The sequence below is a fragment of the Anas platyrhynchos genome, chromosome 3, assembly GCF_047663525.1.
Source record: "Anas platyrhynchos isolate ZD024472 breed Pekin duck chromosome 3, IASCAAS_PekinDuck_T2T, whole genome shotgun sequence".
NCBI lineage: Eukaryota > Metazoa > Chordata > Aves > Anseriformes > Anatidae > Anas > Anas platyrhynchos.
The window spans coordinates 23,974,849-23,995,357 of NC_092589.1; the positions used below are offsets into that span (position 1 = coordinate 23,974,849).

The 20,509-nt window shown below is 42.0% G+C and overlaps 1 long non-coding RNA gene across 2 annotated transcripts in view; it reads right to left on the bottom strand.

Annotated features, from left to right (window-relative positions):
- The window catches only part of LOC106019059 (uncharacterized), a 202,938-nt gene that overhangs the window by 65,768 nt on the left and 116,661 nt on the right, over positions 1 to 20,509 (bottom strand). Inside the window, exons 2-3 of one of the 2 annotated variants that reach the window (XR_011808093.1) lie at positions 17,440 to 17,645; positions 3,793 to 3,895 (exon numbers count right to left, since the gene is read on the bottom strand). This is a non-coding gene — a long non-coding RNA (uncharacterized lncRNA). The remainder of the gene's footprint in view (positions 1 to 3,792; positions 3,896 to 17,439; positions 17,646 to 20,509) is intronic. The other variant, XR_011808094.1, reaches the window with a different exon arrangement.

Consider the following 20,509-nt stretch of genomic DNA (forward strand, 5'->3'; position numbering starts at 1 on the left):
ACTGGTCCGAGTCCAGTTTTCTAAGGAATCATTAGCCAAATATCACCTTTCTGCTCTAAAATGGCATTGCTGGGAAAAGGATACTGACACATAAGCCCTCCTGCAACCACTGCCAGTTGTAAACCCACCTATCCTCAGTCTGATGTACTCCTTGGCAGGTTGCAGATGACCTCCAGCACTTAGCACTGGGGTCGATTCTCCTGGGCATGTAGTTGCAAAGGCCCCAGCTGCACCCAAGTGGTAATAGCATCAGAGCTGGTCCAGGAGGCTGGCTTAGGACAGGTGGCAATGAGACTGCTATTTTTATCTCCACTCCACAGCTCTGTATGTTTAAATTTAAATCACTGTAGCTATACTGTCATATAGTGTAAGACCATGGTGATGTTTTCACCAAAGACCCTGAATACAAGCAAAAATCACAGTGGCTTCAGCAGAAGGAGTTGTGTGGGTTTGTGAATTGCCTCTGAAGCTGGTAGTTTGCCTCTGGCAGCTTGCAACAGGCTTTGGTGGTGCTGGACCTGCACTGTGAATGGGACATGTGTGGGAGAGGATCATGTGCTAGAGAAGGGGCTGGGGTCTGCCTTCTCTACACCCTGCTCTCTCCTTTCCACTGCATTCAAGCCTGGGGGTGGGCAGGCCAGGGAAGCACATTTCCCACCTGCAGGATGAGGGCCGCTGAGCAAGCTGGGGAAAGCCGAAGGAATTTGACAATTTGACCATTTGACTGACTTGCAAACTTGACACCTTTTCCATGCAGAAGTAAATTGAAGTATCGCTGAGGTGGACGATTGCTGAGCTTTCTATTTTGGTTCAATTTCTCCCCCTCCCCCTTTTACTAGTTTTCCTTCAACTCCGCTTTCCAATGTCACTGAGTTATTATTATCCAGATCCAAATCTCACAGTTTCTCTGAAGGAGAATGTGTATTAAAATACCAGATTTACCAGAAAACATCTGCAACTTGCAAGCCTATTGTATTACTATTATATGAGCAAGCCATTGTAAATTCTTTTAAGTCTGTAACTTATTTCACGTTTTAACACACTGTGTGCTTTACAACACCATTTCAAAGTTTATGGCCCTTTTCCTTTAGCCGCTTGTTCCAATTGCATCTTATATTTCATCAAATATGGTAAAGAAACCATGAGAATAAATTGATGCTCCATATGAACACCCCTATAAATGGATGTTGCCAAATTGCTGTAAAATGGTTTTCCTTTTTAGCCCTCCAGAATTGTTAGTGGGTTTCTGAGGCCAAAGTCTACAGGGAAACGTTATGACCATTTAAGGCCTCCAAACTTTATGCTTCAGTACAAAAGGCCTAAGGGCGAGGATTTAAAATGGATGAAGTGGAGAAATTTGCACTTCCTTAAGAAAACACAGAGCATTTCCTTCCGCATGTCAGAAATGAAAACAGAAAATACAAACTAATTTGTCACGAATTTTTCCTTCTCTAACTGCCTCTCCAGGCCTTCCCTTTCCCCCTCCTAACACTACACACCTTATTTTTGCGGGTCCCAACCCTCGTACTGGTGATGGGCGATGCTCTGTGCTCCATACTGTGTAGAAGGGCACTGCTGTAACGTTTCCTCGAGTTCACAGCTTACTTCTGCCACCCTTTTCCCCTGCCCAGGCTCACTCTTGCAGACAATCCTTCAGGAGATAAGCACCGCTTGGGGACACTGGCTCAGTGCTGGATGATAGTTCGCTATTTGGCTTTAATTGGGCACTGGTGTAAAATAAACAAACAAAAAAATCACTTGTCATATTTATGAGTTACTGTGAGTTAATAATATGCTGGGATCCATTATTTAAAGCGCATTTGCTCCAAACATGTGGCCTCAGTTTTTTTTTTTGTTTTTATTCAAGCAACATTTTTGCAGATGAAATGCTGTTGCCGTTTTTCTCCCAGGCACTCAGTAAGCCTCAGGGAGTTATAGCATCAATTATTTTCCTTCTCATATGCAGAACAAAAAAAAAAAAAAAAAAAAAAAAAAAAAAAAAAAAAAAGTGTCCTAGCCAAAGAAGTTGGAGTTATTATCCAAAATAAAAATAATGAAAAAGAAAAACATCCAAAAATAAAAAGCTGCAGCCAGCTGAATAAATGTAGTCAAAATTGAAAACACAAAAGTCTGCAGAAGATTGTCTTGCAAATAAGACTGGCTCTGCTCTCCCTGTATTTTTAGTTATCTCCTGTCCTGCCTGAGCCAATTCCTTTTCTGTTAAAGTCTGTCTACTTGAGTCAGTTTTCTTTGACTCTGTTTTGAATGATAAATTCATTAGTGCCTTGCAGGTGGATTTGCCTGAACTTAGAGACTCCAGTGAAGACTGAAAAAGACAAGCAAATCTAGCACATGAACAAAAACTTATTTTCAGACCCTTGCTTCTGAAACGGAGCTGCGTTTATGTGTAATAAAAATCAAGATGTTCATCTTTCTTCTTCTCCCCCACAGCAATATTTTTTCAGAGCTGAAGATGTCAAGAGCAGAATTTACCCCTCCCTTGATGCCATCTTTTTTTCCCCCTTCTTTTTCATCACAGCTGCATGGACTCTGGCCAACTCAAACTGTACCTTCGCACTTCACTGCTTAGGACTTTGCTGCACATTCAATTTGACAAGACTTTTATACAGATAACTGATCAGACAGGCTGAAACTTCAAACTCAATGTCTGCAAGGACTCCAGTACTTTGCACCTCACTACTTTACCCTTACTTAGGCACTGCAAATGTTATAAAAAACCCCTCGCTCTGATAGCCTGAAAATTAATTTGCACTGTTAAGCCTAGAGGAACAGAGCAAGCTCCACTTGCTCATTGGTTCAGAACATGTTTTGCCCAACACTCCTAGGAAACGTCTCTGGAACATTTTCCATATTGTTGCTGCTTTGCTGGTAATAAGTTGTCTTCTATTTTATAAGCTTGAATTAAACAAAAAGCTCCTCCACTGCTGACTCAGCCTCCAAAGCTGCACTTTATATATGTCAAACAACATATATAAATTTATAAGGTGAACAATGGTTGTATTTAAGTACTGATTTAGTAATCATGAACTTCGCTGGCAGTATCCTTTGGAAACTAAATCCATAAATTTTATTAGTATTAAATGTTTCTAATGGGAGTTGACAAATACTTGAACTGAGTTGCTTTTTCTCTACACTTGGCAAAAGGAAAGGGGAAAAAATTCCTATTACACAATGAGAAATGCATTAATACTAAAACCCATTCATCTCAATTTTGTACAAATATAATTTAAGACCTTTTACAACCATTGGTGAAATTACAATGTGCTGTGGGGAAGTTGCAAAAATTTTATGAGAGTAATAAAATTGTCATTGTAATACCATTATAGGGTGCAGGGACAATATAGATATTTGAATTACCTATTGTCCTTATGCCAGGTTGAAAGGGCTACATGCAGGAATTATAGCATGTAATGGAGACAACTGTTGAAACAAACCAGAGAAATGAAATCCAGGTCCACTTTAGCTGGCCTAAGACAAATCCTCATTAGAAACCCGGACTCAGAATACCCTTCCCACTTGTGTCAACAACAGTGAAATTTAAACAGGCGGACTGTTTTATATTTGTGTCAATGGTAGCACAGAGACCAACTAATTAAGCAGAGATTACATGTAATAAAATGGTGTCACTTCTGAAAAACTGATGTTTTTAGCTTCTGTGACATATTTCCTGGGGTTTGCACTCAAGCTGACATGAAGTAATCATGGAGGTCTCTCTTGTTCATAGCCAAAAAACCCTCTCAGGTAGTTCATGGCAAATGCAGGAAATCTTACCTGGGATTAAAACGGTGTTAACTTTCCAGAGGTGAAAATTCCTTTCACTGAAGGATACTGTTGCTGAGCTATTTCCAGGGAAAAAGCATTGCCTTCTCCTTGCCTGTCCAGGAGACGAACAAAAGGAACAAAAAAAAAAAAAAAAAAAAAAAAAAAAAAAAAAAAAGAGAGAGAGAAGGGAAAACAAGAGAGGCAATTGCAGCCTTGTATACTAGCAGCATTTCACTGGCTGTATTCTAGAGAGTAATAAAAGCACTGAAATAGTTCAAGCATCTGCCCTTGGCTGAGGGACTTGTAATTATACACTATGGACTCCACTCCCTTGGAACAACTGTCTTTGATTCCTATCTCTTCTTTTATTACAGCTGAAATGCAAAACTCCTGATGAAACCATTACATTTCCATGTGAAATTCACAACTATAAGGGGAAACCTCTGCAAAGTTGCCAGACATTTGAAGGGGGGCAGAAACATATGGGCAGAGGTTGTTAAATTCCCTTCCAAGTTTCAAAGGTCTGACCGCTTGGGGCAGCCTGCTCTGGAGCTTGGGGTTTATTCTCATCCCTTCAGTAAATACTTTGGAATGAGAGTAAGAAAGTTAATTTTATTTCCTGTTTATTAAGAGTTACCATATTGTGAACTCTGCAGTTCGGCTGATCACTCTCCTTAAAATCACTGGCTTCTTAGTCCCCGCTGAGATTAAAGGAGACATGGCAAAATCTCCCAGGAAGCATTTCTGAACACACAGAGAGTCACTGAGACCTACTGTGCCTTTATTAAGGTTTCCACCCCAACTTGAGGTGACACTCTCCCACTGGTGGAAAAGAGGTAAGGACCTTGTTTGGACCCTCAGAGAGATGACCAGATCTTGCTTTGTCTGCCCAAGTCTTCTCTACAGAAGAAAGAAAGAAGCAGACGTCTGCTCAGCCCCTCTTTTTAGGAGACATCCGTGTCCAGACATCTGCTCTGAAATCCCCAGCAGGGTGCACAGCAGTCCTGGAAAGCAGGTCTCAGTAAGTAAAAGTGCCATTTGGGGCCCTTTAGGACAGGAGGACTTCACTCCTGGCTGATAAAACTGAAGCCTGAGATGGTGCCCTGCCTCTTCTGAGCCCCACCTGAAGCTGGCAGTGCCAGAGTCAGCGTTCACAGTGGAAAGCCACCCCTCCAACCGACACAGGCAAAATGTCCAAGGAGTCTCCCTGACTGTACACACATACTTAATCTTTTCTTGAAAGCAAATTAAGAGCACGCCTTTCTGTGCTTATACAGCCTAAGCCTTCCTCCCCAGGTCGGGAAGCTGCTCAGCAGCCTGAGCTCCCGTCACGCTTATTCCCCTGTTTCACACGTTGCCAAGAGGCAAGTAGGTATTTCCCTACACTGCAACCTTTTATTTTCTGTTCTTTTTACTCTGGCTAATATGTCTTCTTGGTAACCACAGTATAATAAATTTCATAGAGCATGACCGGCATACTTAGTTCATATTATTCATTTGCAGTCATTTATTTTTCCCGGCTCCTCTTCCCCTCCTGGTCCCCTCTCCCCAGTGCTCACTCTGTGGAATGATAATAATACATGCAGAGCGCCAGCCAGCTGAGACAAGCTGAAAAACAACAAGTAAGGGGATCTTTCTGTGCTCACACCTGTTTTAAGATTTGTTATCCACAAAAAGAAAAGCTGTGGGGATTCACTCTCTTTCTTCCTCGTAGACCCCAGTGGAATATACCATTAAACCGCAGGGAGGAGAGAAAGCCTTCAGCGCACTTAAATATACTTATGTCAAATCCATCTCATTCTTCCTGCCTTCTTTCCTCAATCTAGCCACCGTTCCCAAGGGCTGGAGAACATTACAACCCATTCACTTTATATGAATGGGCACAGACAGACTTTTTCACCATTTCGATATGTCTACATTTGCAGGCATATCCTGTAGGCCAACTGAAACAGCCTTAATTTCAATTTACTGTCTCCCTGAGGAACATGCCATTCTCCTGAAAGTGGAAAAAACCCTCAATGGCCATTCCCTACCCACCCCCTCCTCAAGTTCAGATCTGAACAGGAGGGAAAATTTCTCCCAAGATTAATGGACTGCAGTTCTGATGCTTATAACAGGGCACATGATCTTTATTAAACAAGTAATGAACAAGTTTCACCAAAGTACTGCGTTTGGAAGGTGTTCAGCTTTTCTGTACACGACTCATCTAAATCCTTTTCCTAGTCCCTATAGAACAGTGTTATATTAAGAAAAAAAAAAGAAAAAAAAAAAAAGAAAAAAAAAGTACCTCAGTGGACATTTAACCCTGCCTTGTTTTTCAGTGGTGCCAAAAGTAATGACAAAAACAACACTAAAAAAGTAGCTAAGATCTTGACTAACTAACTTCACATCATCTTAGCATCAGTTCTGGAAGGCCTAAAGATAGGATGCTTCCACCTTCCTGAGACAAGTACTGGGGGTTAGCTATTAATGCAGCACATCTTAAACAAAACAGATAACCAGGGCAGATCCAGCAAATAGTGGCACTGTGGAAAAATACCAGTACAACTTGCCAGGTCTTTGTGGTCACAGCTTTGATTTAGAGCAAACCCAGCATGCAGAAATCTGGATTTAGGAGAGGAATATGTATTTCTTTTCAGAAACACTGATGCCATACTGTCATTTCTGCTCTCCTGGTACATGGCACTGCAGTATTTCACTGGGCCTTTGGTAATTGTCTGGAAAAACTGCCAACAGAGAAGTCAGCAAGTAGTGCACTACTCTGCAAGGTTATAGTTAACCATTTATCATCTAATAGCCACAGTACAAACCCAGCAATGCCTTCAAGTGCAGTGCTGTAAATACCATGATATTCCAGCAGGCTTCAGAGGAAGGCTGGCACGACAGGCATGACAACGTATGGCCAAAGAGTGATTTATACTATTACTGAAACAGCTTTAGCTTTGCTGGTGTATTTCTGAATACTTCATGTTTTCTGTGTGTCTCTTCTGGGAGTATAATAGTTCGTGGATTGATGGGTCTTGTCTAAGTTATCCAAGGGGCCTGATGCTGTGTATTTGCCCACAGCAGTATTGTATTTATGGCAGCTCTTTCTGGTCTGCTCATATTTGAGATGTCCAGGCATGGGTGGGCAAAGAAGAGGGATATTCTGGTTAAAAGAAGCCAAAGAGGCTTTGGGCTGGGCTAGAAATGTCATCTGAGCTTCCCACAGACTGGCAAATTATAGTGACAATAGCTGTTCTCTTTTCTGCTGTAGGCAAGCATTTTATTTATTTTAGCTGAACGGCAATTAAAAATAGCAGCAAACTGAGAAGTGGTTAGACTGAACACACAGGAGAATCAGACTCCATGGAGAAAGAAGCTTTGCTTCCCAGAGTTACAAACGGCCTCCCCTTAGTAGATTGCATGTCTTTTCAGATTACCAATGACAAAGTCCAAACTGAAACTTAAGGGCCAGTTGTCAGCTTTATGTGGCCACGGCTAAGCAAGGAAGACAGCAGTCTCAGCAAGTATTTTCTATGAAAATCTCTTGATCTGCATTTTAGGTTGTCCCATTATCAAGTAATGGGAATAGTAAATCTTTCCAGGGAATATCTTGGGGAATTCTTAGATGCAGTCAGATTCAGGATATGGCACAAGGCCATCTCTTAGCCAAATTAATAAATACTTTGCAGCAAGCCATGAAGAGTCTTTGGGGCTATTATTCTAGAGGGTTGTTCTGGTCATTGCTTCTCTGTTAGTGTTACACTATAGCCCCCTTACAATCACAGATGCTTGAATAAAAGAAACATTATGTTGGGACTAATGCTTATGAAATGCTTATTACTTATGAAATATTAGTGGTATTAGTAGGAAGCAATGGGAAGAATATTCCTCTCTGATCTTCTGCTGACTGTACTAATGTCTTAGAACGTTTTTTTTTTTTTTTTTTTTTTTTTTTTTTTTTTTTTTTTTTTAAGAGAGACACAGTTAAAGACAGACTAAAGCTTGATCTGAGATCCAGCAGAGGCAACTTTGAATGGTGAAGTTGCTCCATCTGGTTTTGCAGGGGACCAGAGACACTTGGAGGCTGCACCTGAGATCTGCATAAGGAACTGCACTCAGTCTTAGGGCCATGTTTGAGGACTTGGATCAGAGCTGCCCTTTGCAGCCTTCTGTCTGAGGAACAAGGCAGCTCCTGCAGAACTGAGAGTATGATGAGTTAACCTACACCATCAGGCTTTCCAATGGAATCCAAACTATTTTTTAGTATTAGTTGACCCAGGAGTTACATTAATTGTCTCTTAGCTGAGAGAAGACTATTTTTCAAACACCCAGGACAAAGCCTGCCAAGACTCAGTTGGGATGCAGATAGGGAAAGTGCAGATGAACCTGGAGTAGTTGCTGGGCAGTGGCTGACAGGCGAGTTCCTTTATTTTCAGCCAGAGCAGGTAATTTGGAAACCCAATCTGCCAACAGCTGTGAGGTAGTCAGCACAGTTTCTCTGCAAAGGCTGCCCAGGATGGCCTTTCCCTCACTGACAGTTCTCTTTTGTGAAAAACTTAGCCCCAAGATAGTGAAGCAGTTGCCTTTCATAGCCGGGGACTGGCTGATTGCAGGACCCCACAAAAGGGACGCCACCGCCCAGAAGTAGTGGATCACGGTGGTGTCACGCTGCCTGTGTGCTCTTCTTCTCCCCAAAAAAGCTGAAGAATAGCTAAAGGTGATAACAATGCAGGCAGCTTGTCCATCTGCACCACTGATTGGGGTTCCTGCCCTGTCCTACGGGGACAGCCCTTCTCTGGGGTGTGAGGACCACAGAATCATGCAATATCCTGAGCTGGAAGAAGCCCATGAGGATCATTGAGTCCAACTCCCAACTTCCCAACTGCACAAAGGGCAACCTAAAAGTTAAACCATATGTCTGAGAGCATTGTCCAAATGTTTCTTGAACACCATCCCTGTGCAACACAGGCTGCAAACTCAGGGGTGGGAGATGGAGCAGTGCCCCAACTTTCAAGACAGGCTGTCTGTATAACTGGAGGTGAGTCTTATGCTCTCCATGCTCTCCTGCTTCATGTTAGCATATGAAGATAGACAAGATATGGGTTTGTAGGGAGAGGCTACCTCATTAAGGAAGCAAAGTTGCCTACCTTGAAAAACCAAGCAAGCTCCCATTGATGCATGTTACACTGCATCTTGTGATGTGGTAGAGGAATGGGGATAATGCACACCCTAGCCCAGTGCATTCAGGTGGCTCTATTATGAGATTGGAAAGTTTTTTTCATCTTACCTCTGTTTCACATGCAGAAAAATGAACTTTAGCATAAAGGATGAACTTGCTGAAGTTCACCTAGCTAAGCCCAAGATAGAGAATATGTCTTATATAGTATTTGGTCTCTACAGCCAAACCAAACATATACATGTACACCTAAGGAGAAAGGATCCTGTGAGAAGAGCTGGAGCTACGGACTTTTCTTAAACACGCACTCAAAGAAGAAATCATTTTCAGAGAGGAAAGTATGCACTGGAAAACGTACTCAGTTTTAATAGATATTAAAACAAAGATATTAGAAACAGGTGTTAGAAACAAAGGTGTTAGAAACAAAACAAAGTGTGAAACTTAATAATTTGCCTAAAAATGAAGATCATTTTGTTTTTAGTGTTAAACTTGAATTAAATTATTCAGCTAGTGTTCAAGGTACTTGAGGCAAAGCATTTTGAATCTGATGGACAAGCAATAAATTAGGTAAAGCAAGGTGGTGCAGTGGATCAAGGAAGCTAGGAGACTGAGGTTAAAGGGGAGCATGCATAGTGCACTGTACCGGAACATCATCCACACCGGCTTTCAAACATGAGCAGAAAGACCTGGGTATCAGAAAGTAGATGCAAAAAATAGGAATGTAGCTCCATCTGTGTATGCTGTTTCTTTTCATGGTTCTCACCACCTGACCTCATTTTCCCATCAGTTCCTCAGTGACGAGATCAAGGTGAATTTACTCGGGATGGGTAAGTCCTGAAAGAGCAAACACAGCTGTTGGTGGGGAGCATTCCTTTGAGAGACAAAATGAAGAAAGCAGGAGGTGATGACTTTTCTAAGCCAGCCCTGTTAAAGGTACTTCTCCCAGTCTCTCTCCAAGGCTTCATTCCTGTCCCAGTGCAGTCAATGATAATTTCCCTCTTGAATTCACAAGGAGGATTGAGCTTCTGGAGGGCAATAGCTCCTGACCCGGTTTCTCCTCCTGTTATTATGTTAGGCACCAAGCCTGGACTGCTTCTCTTCTGCAAACTTAAATGCATCTGATTTGTATTCCCTTCAGAACAATCTTCCCAGCCTTTATTTGTCTTCCCCATAAGATGGTTCAGACAAAGAAGCAGTTTGCATTATACAGTACCATGGCTGAGGTGAAAGGAGTCTATTCTGTTCTGAGAGCTGGCTTGGGATAGGGGCCCAAATTCAATCCATAGTAGGAGACCTTTCTAGGAAACCAAGGCTGTGCTGTTTTGCCTTTTATGAGAATAAGGGTGCCATTCTGCTACACATGTATCCTGGACAGGGTGGACTTTGGTTTTATTCAAGTCTCCCAGGTTTGTTCCAGCAGTTGAGTTATATGCATATTTTGCTATACACATAATACATAGCTTGGCAAGCAAAAGATAGGAAGGGTAAATGATGGTATGTTTACCTTAGCTCATGGGGATGTCTTTGTGGTTTAACCTTCAAATGTGGTGTGCGTAACTTTTCTCTAACCACAGGTTCAAGTCCCAGCTGGGCTGACTCAGCCTTTATCTTCCTCAAGATAAATTCAGTCCCGTTCACTTCACAGTGGGTGGGTGTTTCAGATGAAGCCTTAAAAATGAGAGTTTTGTCTGGTCTGGTTGGACCCTAATGATCCCTTAGCACTTTCCATTGGTTGTGGGCCAGGATTCCTGTTCTTTGCAGCAGCCGTGTTCTGAGAGCATGAAGGAAAAGCTCTGCGACGCTGATGTGCTCAGAGTGCAAAGCACTAATGTTGTGCTTTGTGGTGTTGAAGAAAACAGAGAAGCTGTAAGCCAAGTTTACTGAAACCTGCAGTCCTACTGGAAATAATAGGCATGCTGAGTATGCCCTGAAAGAGCTGGGACTTGAAGTCTTTGGCTGCAGAGAAGGTCCTGTACCACTTACTGATGTGGCGTTAAGTAACAAGTGTTTTTTCTGATCTAGGAGATCTCATCCTATTGTGGAATAGGAAACAAAAGCATTCAAACCTTTGCATAAGAACCAGAAGACGTGGAGCAGTGGGTCGGTAGGTAGGGCACTTGCACAGGGATGTGAGAGGCTGACATGACAGAGCATACTCAGCATATGGGAAATACAGGGATGTCTGCTGCTTTGCAAATGGCTCACGCTAAAAATTCCATCCTGGTCCTAAGAAACCTTTCCGATGACATCTCTGTCAAGACTAGTGTATTCCTGGGAGAATCAGCTTTAGGCAAAATACCATGTTTGACTAAAAAAATCCCAATTGGCTCTACATTTCTGGCAGCATTGCCACAGAAACGCTGCAATTAACACGGCATCAGATCCCTTCCATCAGCTATGAAAGTAGCACTGCTCACACATATACCAAAGGTCCAGGCAAGTGTATTAAACAAAATAAAACCACTCTGCACAATTTTGCCAGAGCTTCTGAATTAGTTTAAGAAGAAAACAGGTCTTCACTTTTTCCTCAGTGTGTCCTTCAGTGTTTGTATGTCTCTGTCCACCCAGGACTAGAGACACTGTGATACCACAACAGAGATGAATAGCTTTGGATTTCTGGCCAAAGCAGAAGGAATGGAAAGATCATGAAAGATGACCAGTTTACTTGAGATCTCTATCCATTTTGTAGACACAGGTGGTTTGGTTTAGCATCTGAAACACTGGATCCTGAAGCAAACCAAATGCAACTTCCATCCCTAAGGAGGAGCCCATAATTAGTACAAAGAATGGACAGTGCTGACAGGTCATATGGGCCTTATGGAACTGTATTTCCAGAAGAAGGCATTTGCTAGCATAGTCAGCACACTTTTGATCAGGCAAACATATTTCAAGCATTTAGGCTTAAAAAAACACTCTGATTAATGTACTGTAGGTGGAACATGATTTTTCACAGTACTGAATCTCCTAAGTGTTTTCTATTCTAGCAGGCAGATCTATTCAAAATACTATAAAATAAAGCACCATGAAAATGTTGGAGATAGTTTGGAAGCATCATAATAAAAAACTAAAGTTAATAGTGGTGTTCAGTCAATATAAGAGCATTTTCTCCTTGGTTTCTTTACTGACTACATGGCCTATATTATGGGTGACTCGAATAAGGTTTCTTTCTGATCTTCCGGGAATGGTGAGGGAATTGGAAAGTATTACTTGCACATGAAGTGATTTGAGAGCATGCATGAAAGTGCTACAGAAGTGTTAACTAGCATTATCAGCTGTGAATAGATATCCTTATTATCAGCAGATACACTTCAACAGTCTTACTCTACTGTGCATCTGCAGCCAAGTGTGATCTCATTTTATACAGCAGCAACCAAAGAAATAGGTTGGGTTGCTTAATATTAAAATGCATTAGGGATTAATATGCAACTGCGTAACATCTTTTTTTAACTTAAAAGGGATGTGGCTCAGTACATGGTTGAGTAAATTTATGAACATGCAGTATTACTAGGTTCTGCTGTCCAAGTCCACTTTATACTGTAAAAAGCTTAACAATGCAACTATTTTAATTTATGAAAGATTTCTTCAGTTTTAAAGTGAGAATGAAATCAATAAACTTCCTCTTAGTTTAACTCTGGGGTCCAGCTGAGTCCTTGATGTGCTCACCTGCACTGTGAGAGTTGGCAGAAAGCTGGTTTAACTTTGCAATGAGTATACTTATCTCACGTGTTTCTGGCATAACAGTTCTAAGACTGACGTATTTCAGAGAGGAGAATTTCAAATAAAAGGTTATGTGTGCGAGCATAAAAAGCATGGGACTTGGAAGCCTTGACTTAAATCAAAGGAGCAGGGTGATGAGGAAGGAGAGGTGCTGGCAGCAGTGTGTATCTCAGCTCCATGATGAAAACGCCCTTTTGTGTCCAAGGATCATAACAAGGAACCTCCTGTAGGGTGACGTCTCAGCATGCATGGTGCTGACTGTACCCCATGGATCCTGCTGTCACCTCCCAGAGATGTTTTTGTTTAAAAATAGATGCTTAAAATGTCTTCACCCAAGACTTATTCTTCCTAGACATTTTTACTTAGCATGCCTACATGTCCCATCTAATTGAAGGACAGGAGAATGCAGGGGAAATTGCTGTGTTATTTATCCTAATAAATTAACAAATTATCCTAATCTATCCTAATAAATTCTCATAAATTTATCCTCTGGGAGACCAGAGGGCAAAACATAGAAATCTCTTCCCCACACCAAAAACAAAAACCAAAAACACCCCATCACCAAGAGATTTAATATATTTTTTTTAGTCACAAAGACCTTTTTTAATGGTTTCCATGAAAGAACAACTCAGAGCCTGACATGGATGTACTCCACAAACAGAGCAAGATACATGGGGAGTGATAAGTTCTAGCTGGCTTGTGTAAAACAGTGAATTTGGAAAGCTCTCCCCCTAGCTTCTAGATAAGAGGTTTCCTCTCAAAGGCAGTGACAAATGCCAACCAGTCGAGCTGTAGCCTTCTGCCTCACAGCACATCATTTATAATGACAGGCAGCAGACGGAAACTCTTCCAGGAGGCATCACTGCTAAACACACTGTGTCTCATGACCTGCAGAGAATGTGAAGTCTGGATGCTGGTCAATAAAAAATAAAAAGGAGGTCCATGGAAGAATTTAAGAACCCCACAAAACAACTAGGTTTCCTAATGATTTACCTGATTTGTAAAATTAGAGTTTCTGTGGTTCTGCAGCCCCATAACAAAAGTTCTTAAAGTACTGACAAGTGACTAGCTAGGAGCACAATCCGGCAAGAACAGAGAGACAACCCATACTTAAGAAACCTCACCAAAAAAGCCATCTCAGCAGCCACCAGAAAATGCTGCTTGATGCGGATATAAATTTTTAGCCTGCATCCTGCATTCCAAAGAGAAAGGCTTGCTTTTCCTTGCTTTCTAATTCTTCTGTTTAAACGCGACTGCATCACAATTACAAAGCCACCTCTTGATGACTGATCAAACACCTCCTGCCTGGAGAGCAGGATGTATATATTAAAGCAATCTTATTTTCATTTTAGCCCCCAAATTTTGCTTTCATTTTCACACAAGCATCATCCCCAGTGGAGGTACCCATTCATAACAGAACTTTTTTTTTTTTTTTTTTTTGATGGTTGGGATTTGTACGTCTGCTCCACAGGCTCCCCAGCCTTTGTGTATGAATGGGGGGTCTCCAGTGACAGGAATTGTGCTGCACTTGTGTTGACTTTTCATGTGCACTGAGAAAAAGTGGGACATTTAGCTAGTGACAGCAGAAATACTTTGGGTTGAACATGAATCAGTGTGAATCTTCACCTGCCGCTGACTGCATTTAGCCACAGCCAGGAGAAATTCAGTGGTTCTGGGAGAGCTGAAGGTAGAGAAAGGCAGGACCTGAGTGGTGCCTTGTAGAGGCAGGACCTGTGCAGTATGCTTCAAACATGTCACGAAACAAAACAAAACTTCTTCCTACTTAAACAGACAAGAAAAATGACAGGAATTGGAAATGCCTGGACATTCCCAACAGACTTTACCCAGAAGTATATCAAAGTTTGGTTTGGAGTAACAGCTACATGCCATTGAAAAATTACTTTCTCCCCTCAGATAATTTATAGAGTATCCAGGAGTGACCTGTCGTCATGATCTCTGCCTTGAAAGCAAACTAAAAACAAACAATAAAGAGTTTTGCATGGATTTATGCAGAGTTCCAGCCCTTAATTAAGCTGTCCGGGGCTGCTGAGTATCCAATCTGCTCTCAGGGATGATGGCACAAATCCAGAGCAAGTCTACTGAAGTGAAAAGTGCAAGTCCAAAAGGGAACAGAAGAGCATTATTTCTTGAGCTAGGAGTGGAGTACCGACATCAGAATTCACTGGAACCCAGAGCACCTTGCTTGTGCAGAGTGGCAAGCACGTTGGGCTGAATCTAGCCAAGGTATTTGTTTGCAGTGTCATTTTTTTTGCCTTCAGGAAAGTTGCAACCTGTCTATAGGAATCTGAATCCTGCTTCTGTTTAATTTGTACAACACAGTCTAAGTTTTTTTCTGGCCTTAAGGTGTTACAGGAGTATAGGATTCAGAAAGAGTAAAAGGACCGTACATTTTTTCAGTTACATTTCAATTTGATCCTGCCATGTGTGGCACATGTGGGGACCAGACTTCTGTCCTGGTTTGGAGACTCATTGACCTGAAAGTACTTCACATGAATGCAAGAGTCCTGCTGTGGACTGCCAGGGGTAGAACCCGGTGATTATCAACAGGGAAGTCTTTTTCTGGGAGGAAATCAATCAGCTCTACATTTCCAGGTAAGATAGGCTGCAACCCAGACGCTGGGGCTGTGTCTAACCTCATCATGTCAGCAGCAGAGTTAACACTGCCTTCCCCGGTGCCCAGGCAGTGATCGACAATGCTCAGTCTGTCTGTCTGGGGCACCTGCAGATAACCACCTGAGATAGATCAGCACAGGAAACCATTTTCACACAGCATGAACATGCAGGTGGTGAGCAATGTTAGGAGCATGATTATTATCCCCTCTCTAGCTAACTGTTCTGGGCCCCCTGCATGACGTCTGCATAGTTGAGATGTCATCACTCAGCCAGATGTTGAAGTCACATCTATCTAAATCCAGTTGGATATATGGAAAGTGTTGTCTATTTTGAAGGGCATAAATCAGGGGGCATTTCTATGAATAAGGGATTATTACTAAATCGTGCACTTTCCATTAATAGATCCCTATTAATGCTGCAGGTGTTAGTAGTAACTGCTCTTTGAAGCATTACTTAATCACCCCCTTTACAAATCCCTGTAATCCAGCTCTCATAAAAGTACATGGATTATTGATTGAGAGGACCTCTGGGATCTCTAAAATGAGGTTCAGCTCAGATGCCTGCACAGTGCAGGAGACGCACTGCAGATCACTCCCTGGAATGTCTGCCAGGTGTTTGCAGTTTCATGCATAGTGTGTCTTGGAAATAATAAAAATGGTGGGGGTGGAGGGAAGGTCATTCCCATCCGGGAAGACCAGGCTCAAGTGGAGAAAGGAGAAGGAGAATGAGGGCTATAAGTAATAGCTGGAGAGGTTGGAGGTGCAGAGGTTATAGGGTGGGCTACTTCTTCCTCTCTGGGAAAGCTGTGAAAGTGAAATTAGAGAGCAAGTGGATCAAACACATGTTATGTTCTTCTCAAAGCTGATGTACGACATGCAGCCAGGTCTGTGGCATGCCTGCAAAGCACACAAGCAGTCAGCACAAGCCTTTAGAAATGTTCTGGGTACAAAGTAGCTAGGAAGGTAAATTAATAGTTGGAAACCATATGAAGGGCTTTAAATAAAAGATGATCCCCCACAGCCCAGTGTTAATATTTTGGGATTACATCTGCAAAGCATAACGCTGGTTAGATTTGAGCCAGCGGAACTGAAACGTGCACATTCTCCAGGCTTAGAAGATCTTAATCGCTGAGGTCTGTGTGGCTTAGATCTGTGAAAGGTCTTCAGGCCCCTTACGTGGGGCTTGGACTAAATGTTGTTGCTTGAAGGTGTCCCCAAACCATGCTGTGGGGGAAAGACACACTTAGATACTTTTTGTGCCAAGAGAAAAGCAGTGCTATCTGCTGAATAACAACAAAACAGCAAGAAATAAGCCCCCACAAAGCCCCGTGCCCACAAAACTACCCTGCTTCCTGGGCTGCTCTAGCTGGGAGGTATCTCTACTACAAACATTTTTGAGCTTAAGAAACCTTGCAGGCTAGCAGGGAGGTCCTTGAAACCATAACCCCATTTCACAGGCACCACTGGCAATCCATAGTCCCAGGCCCTTACTTTGCGTAGTTCTGTTTGACTCCTCTATTAGCTTGAAATATCCCCATCCCGTGAGGCTGAACAGTGTGGTGCCTGGCATCGTACTGCTGTTTGGCTGCAGTTTCTGGACTGTGTGTCTGCAAATCTTCTGGCTGGAGCAGGCAGCCCTACAGCCTGGTCATGGGGAGTGGGAACAAGAGAGAGTCCCCACATCACCTTCCAGAGATGGCTGAAAAAGGCAGCCACTGCTCCATGGAAAATATATAAATGGGCCCTTCATTCATCAAACCACACTCTTCAAAAAGTGCTAGGAGGTGAAGAAAATTTCTCAAGAAAAAGTAAGGTTAAGAACAAAAATCAGCCCCTGACAGAAACACTTGATAAAGTGCTGTTTTCCAGGGTGCCACCATCTGGTCTGTGTTATGGGGAATAACCTTGATGTTATTACACTACAGGATTATTGTTATATAGTAGTGTGTAAAATATCAACCAAATGTAACAAGCACGAGAGAGACACATAATATCACTGATTGCTGGAACAACAAACAGTTCAAGAAAGCACTTATGTGAGAGGGCAGGATTTGGTAAGGTGCTCAAAGGTAAGCACATTCCCCCGCGGCTCTGCTGAATGGGCTCATTTTCTTAAACTAAGGCTCCAAAGTCAAATTCCCCCACCTGAATTCTCCAGCCTTTCACAGAGAAGTGGTAGTGGCTTGAACTCTCATGCATCATCCAGCTCCAGCAGGTTCAGCAGACGGGTGCCCTGCTGACTGTGCACGGCACCTTGTGGCTTTTTTCTTTCAAGAGGACTGGCCTGGATAAACAAGTGCTTTCCAAGGAGTATAGCTGCACTGCTCTGTGCTTGTATCAGCTCTCCATACCTGAAAGGGAATGGAAAAGATGCGGTAGAGTTCAACCTTTCATTTCATATTATAGGGCACAAAACAAAAAATGACCAATGGAACAAATGTAACAGGGTGCTTGACTGTCACCCGAATGTTTCTGCTCTTCTTTTTCATCCCTGATGTGGGATTTTTTTCCCCCGATCTCTTCCCACTTTTGCCTTGAATTTTGGAAGATGAACAGCTAGGCTTTCTCAGTTCACTTTCTCAAGTCATCTTGGAGCACTTGAAGGCTTTTCCCCTCACATCCTAATTAAGGGTATATCAATGTCCCACTGGGACTGGAGCAGTTAACGAACACCATCCGGCAGGTCACTTATAAACTATTTGCCCTGAGATTGAGGGCAAACTCTGGTGAATTCCCAAGGAAAGAATCAAATGAACCTGTTAATGAGCAAAGCATTAGGAGGAAGAAAAAAAATGAAGCAGGATCTGAAGTCTTAAGGAAATGTAGGAAATAAAGGTTTGTTTATCTAATGGTTTTAGTGGTGTCAATGCACAGGACTCTCTCTCCATTTTAAAGCAGTTGCAAACAAAAGATTCAGTTGCAGATAAACTTTGGGAGTTTGCTTTTACATGAGACACCTGTAAACATTCCTTAAAGATGGAGAGGAAGAAGGATGTGCAGCATATTCAATTCAAGTAGAACCTGGCAGCAAGGATTTTGTATATTATCATCACCATCTGGAACAACAAGATGGGTTTTAGTCACATCTCGTTTAAACCCTCTATACAGTAAATCATATTCTCTGTCCCTGGCAAATTTAGTCTAAAGTGGTTACTACAATTTTCCAAAAAAGCTGCCATAACCTGAAGAGAAGCTCTTGGGGTCTTGCCAGCCTATTAGAAACCTTGTAGGAGCCTGGTTTGGTGAAAGTTTAGTAGATGATGCAGAGATCTCCTGTGTCAGTTTGCCTGTCAGTGAAATGACTCATGGATCAGAAAACAAACACACACCAAAAATAATAATAATAAAAAACACATGCTAAGAGCAACCAGACTTTTTTGTTTCGTTTTGTTTTGTTTTGTTTTGTTTTTTTGTGACTGTGTCTCTGAGGGAGCTTAGCCTTCACTCTGAGCTGGCCTCAAATGGGGTTGGTTTCTTGGACTTATAATTAAGATCTGACATACAAAACAACTAAAAGTTGTACTGCAGGAAGACAAAATGACTTCAAAACTAGAAAATATTTGACTTGAATATAGCTGCATGATTAATGTTCTTTCAGATGAAAATGAAAAAATCAGCTGTTTAAGAATCAGTTAATTTAAAAAAAATGTTTAATTGGTTTAATTGAAATTGGTTTAATTAAAATTATGTTTAAATAAATCTTCTCAGAATGTGTACAGCAGATAAAGGAAAATATCCTACATTGTCGCAACACCTCTTTCCATTTATCTGCAGAAAACATGCAACAGGACCTCCACTATCTCTCTGTGTCTCTGTTTTTGTTAGAAGTTGACCAAAGAACCACACATTTTTTTCAAACCTGAAGCAGCAATGCAGGTGGTTGGACAGATGAGGGGGAGGAGGCTTTGAAGTGTGACAAAAAGAAAGGATGTAAATGAGATTTTCTCCATCTTCTGATGAAGTATTTCTGACATAGAACAATGGAAACAATTATTATTTGATCCTTCATGATTGTCACATGACATTGGTGCTAGAAAACACATCCCGACTTTTCTAAAGTTATAACATGACCAATAAAAAAAAAGAAAAAAGGAAAAAAAAAAAGTATGTTTATTATTTTTGCCAAAAACTGAAGGGCCCTAAAGAAAAGATAACAGAGAAAGGAATAGAGAAACCCTGGAATGGGTTTTTGTGATTTAAAAAAAAAAATATAGAAACTATACAACTGTTGCTTCTGATAACAGTGGGCTGACAGCGTCTTAAAGCCAGCTGGACCCCTTCCTCTAGGCAGATAGCTTCCAGGTTCTTAAATTTGTTGAAATTTACTGGCCCTATCCTCCTCTGCGAAACAGCTCCCCGCATCATGTACAGTGTCCATCAGCAAAGGACTGACAGCTGCTGGAGGTGTATCACCACCTTCCACCACCTTCCAGCCACCCTGAGGGAGCAGCTGTGACAAAGAGGGAAATACAAAAAGGGGGTGAAGGGGTACACACAGTAAGGAAGGGTCTCTGTAGCCCAGCTGAAGGAAGAAACGAGGAAGAATGACTGACATCTGCTCCTGTTTTGTTTTTTGTTTTTTGTGCTGTTCCATGGGGACTGAAATAAATGGAAGTTGGTGGAAGTTGGGTGGTTATTCCTGCTTGACAGCCCCCACTCCCAAAGTATGGCTCTATGTGAGGCTGTTTTTGTGGAGTGTCTTTCGCATGCCCCAACTGCAGGAACCTCCACCAGCTCCTGGCAACTTCAGTAATGGGAAGGCCACTTCACAGTCAAAATCTTTATGAGCTGATAATTAGCCCATTTCTTTCCGTGTCCACTGACAACTACAGGGTGTTTTCCACTGGCTTCTCCAAAGCCCAGGCTTTTTTGAAGCAGAGTAGAACTACTTTGGTGTGGGGCACTTCAACAGGAACACTAAATATTTTGATGGATGAGGACAGCCAACCAACAGCCAAGAGAAGGGAAACTTTGACCAAAGACAGGAAAATCATAACTTAATAGGAAGTGTAATAATAAGTTACTAATGCCCACTGACTCCCCTTTTTCAAGGTCTTACCTGCAATATAGATAATGCAGCACTGAGGTCCATATATTGACTTCAGAAAATGTTAGTGATTCTCAGCAGAGCCTCCCATTCTGTAGCCAGAGGATCCAAAACATTGAGATAGTTTTGGCTCCTTACCTCCCCAGATAACCCCTTACTCCATTTTTT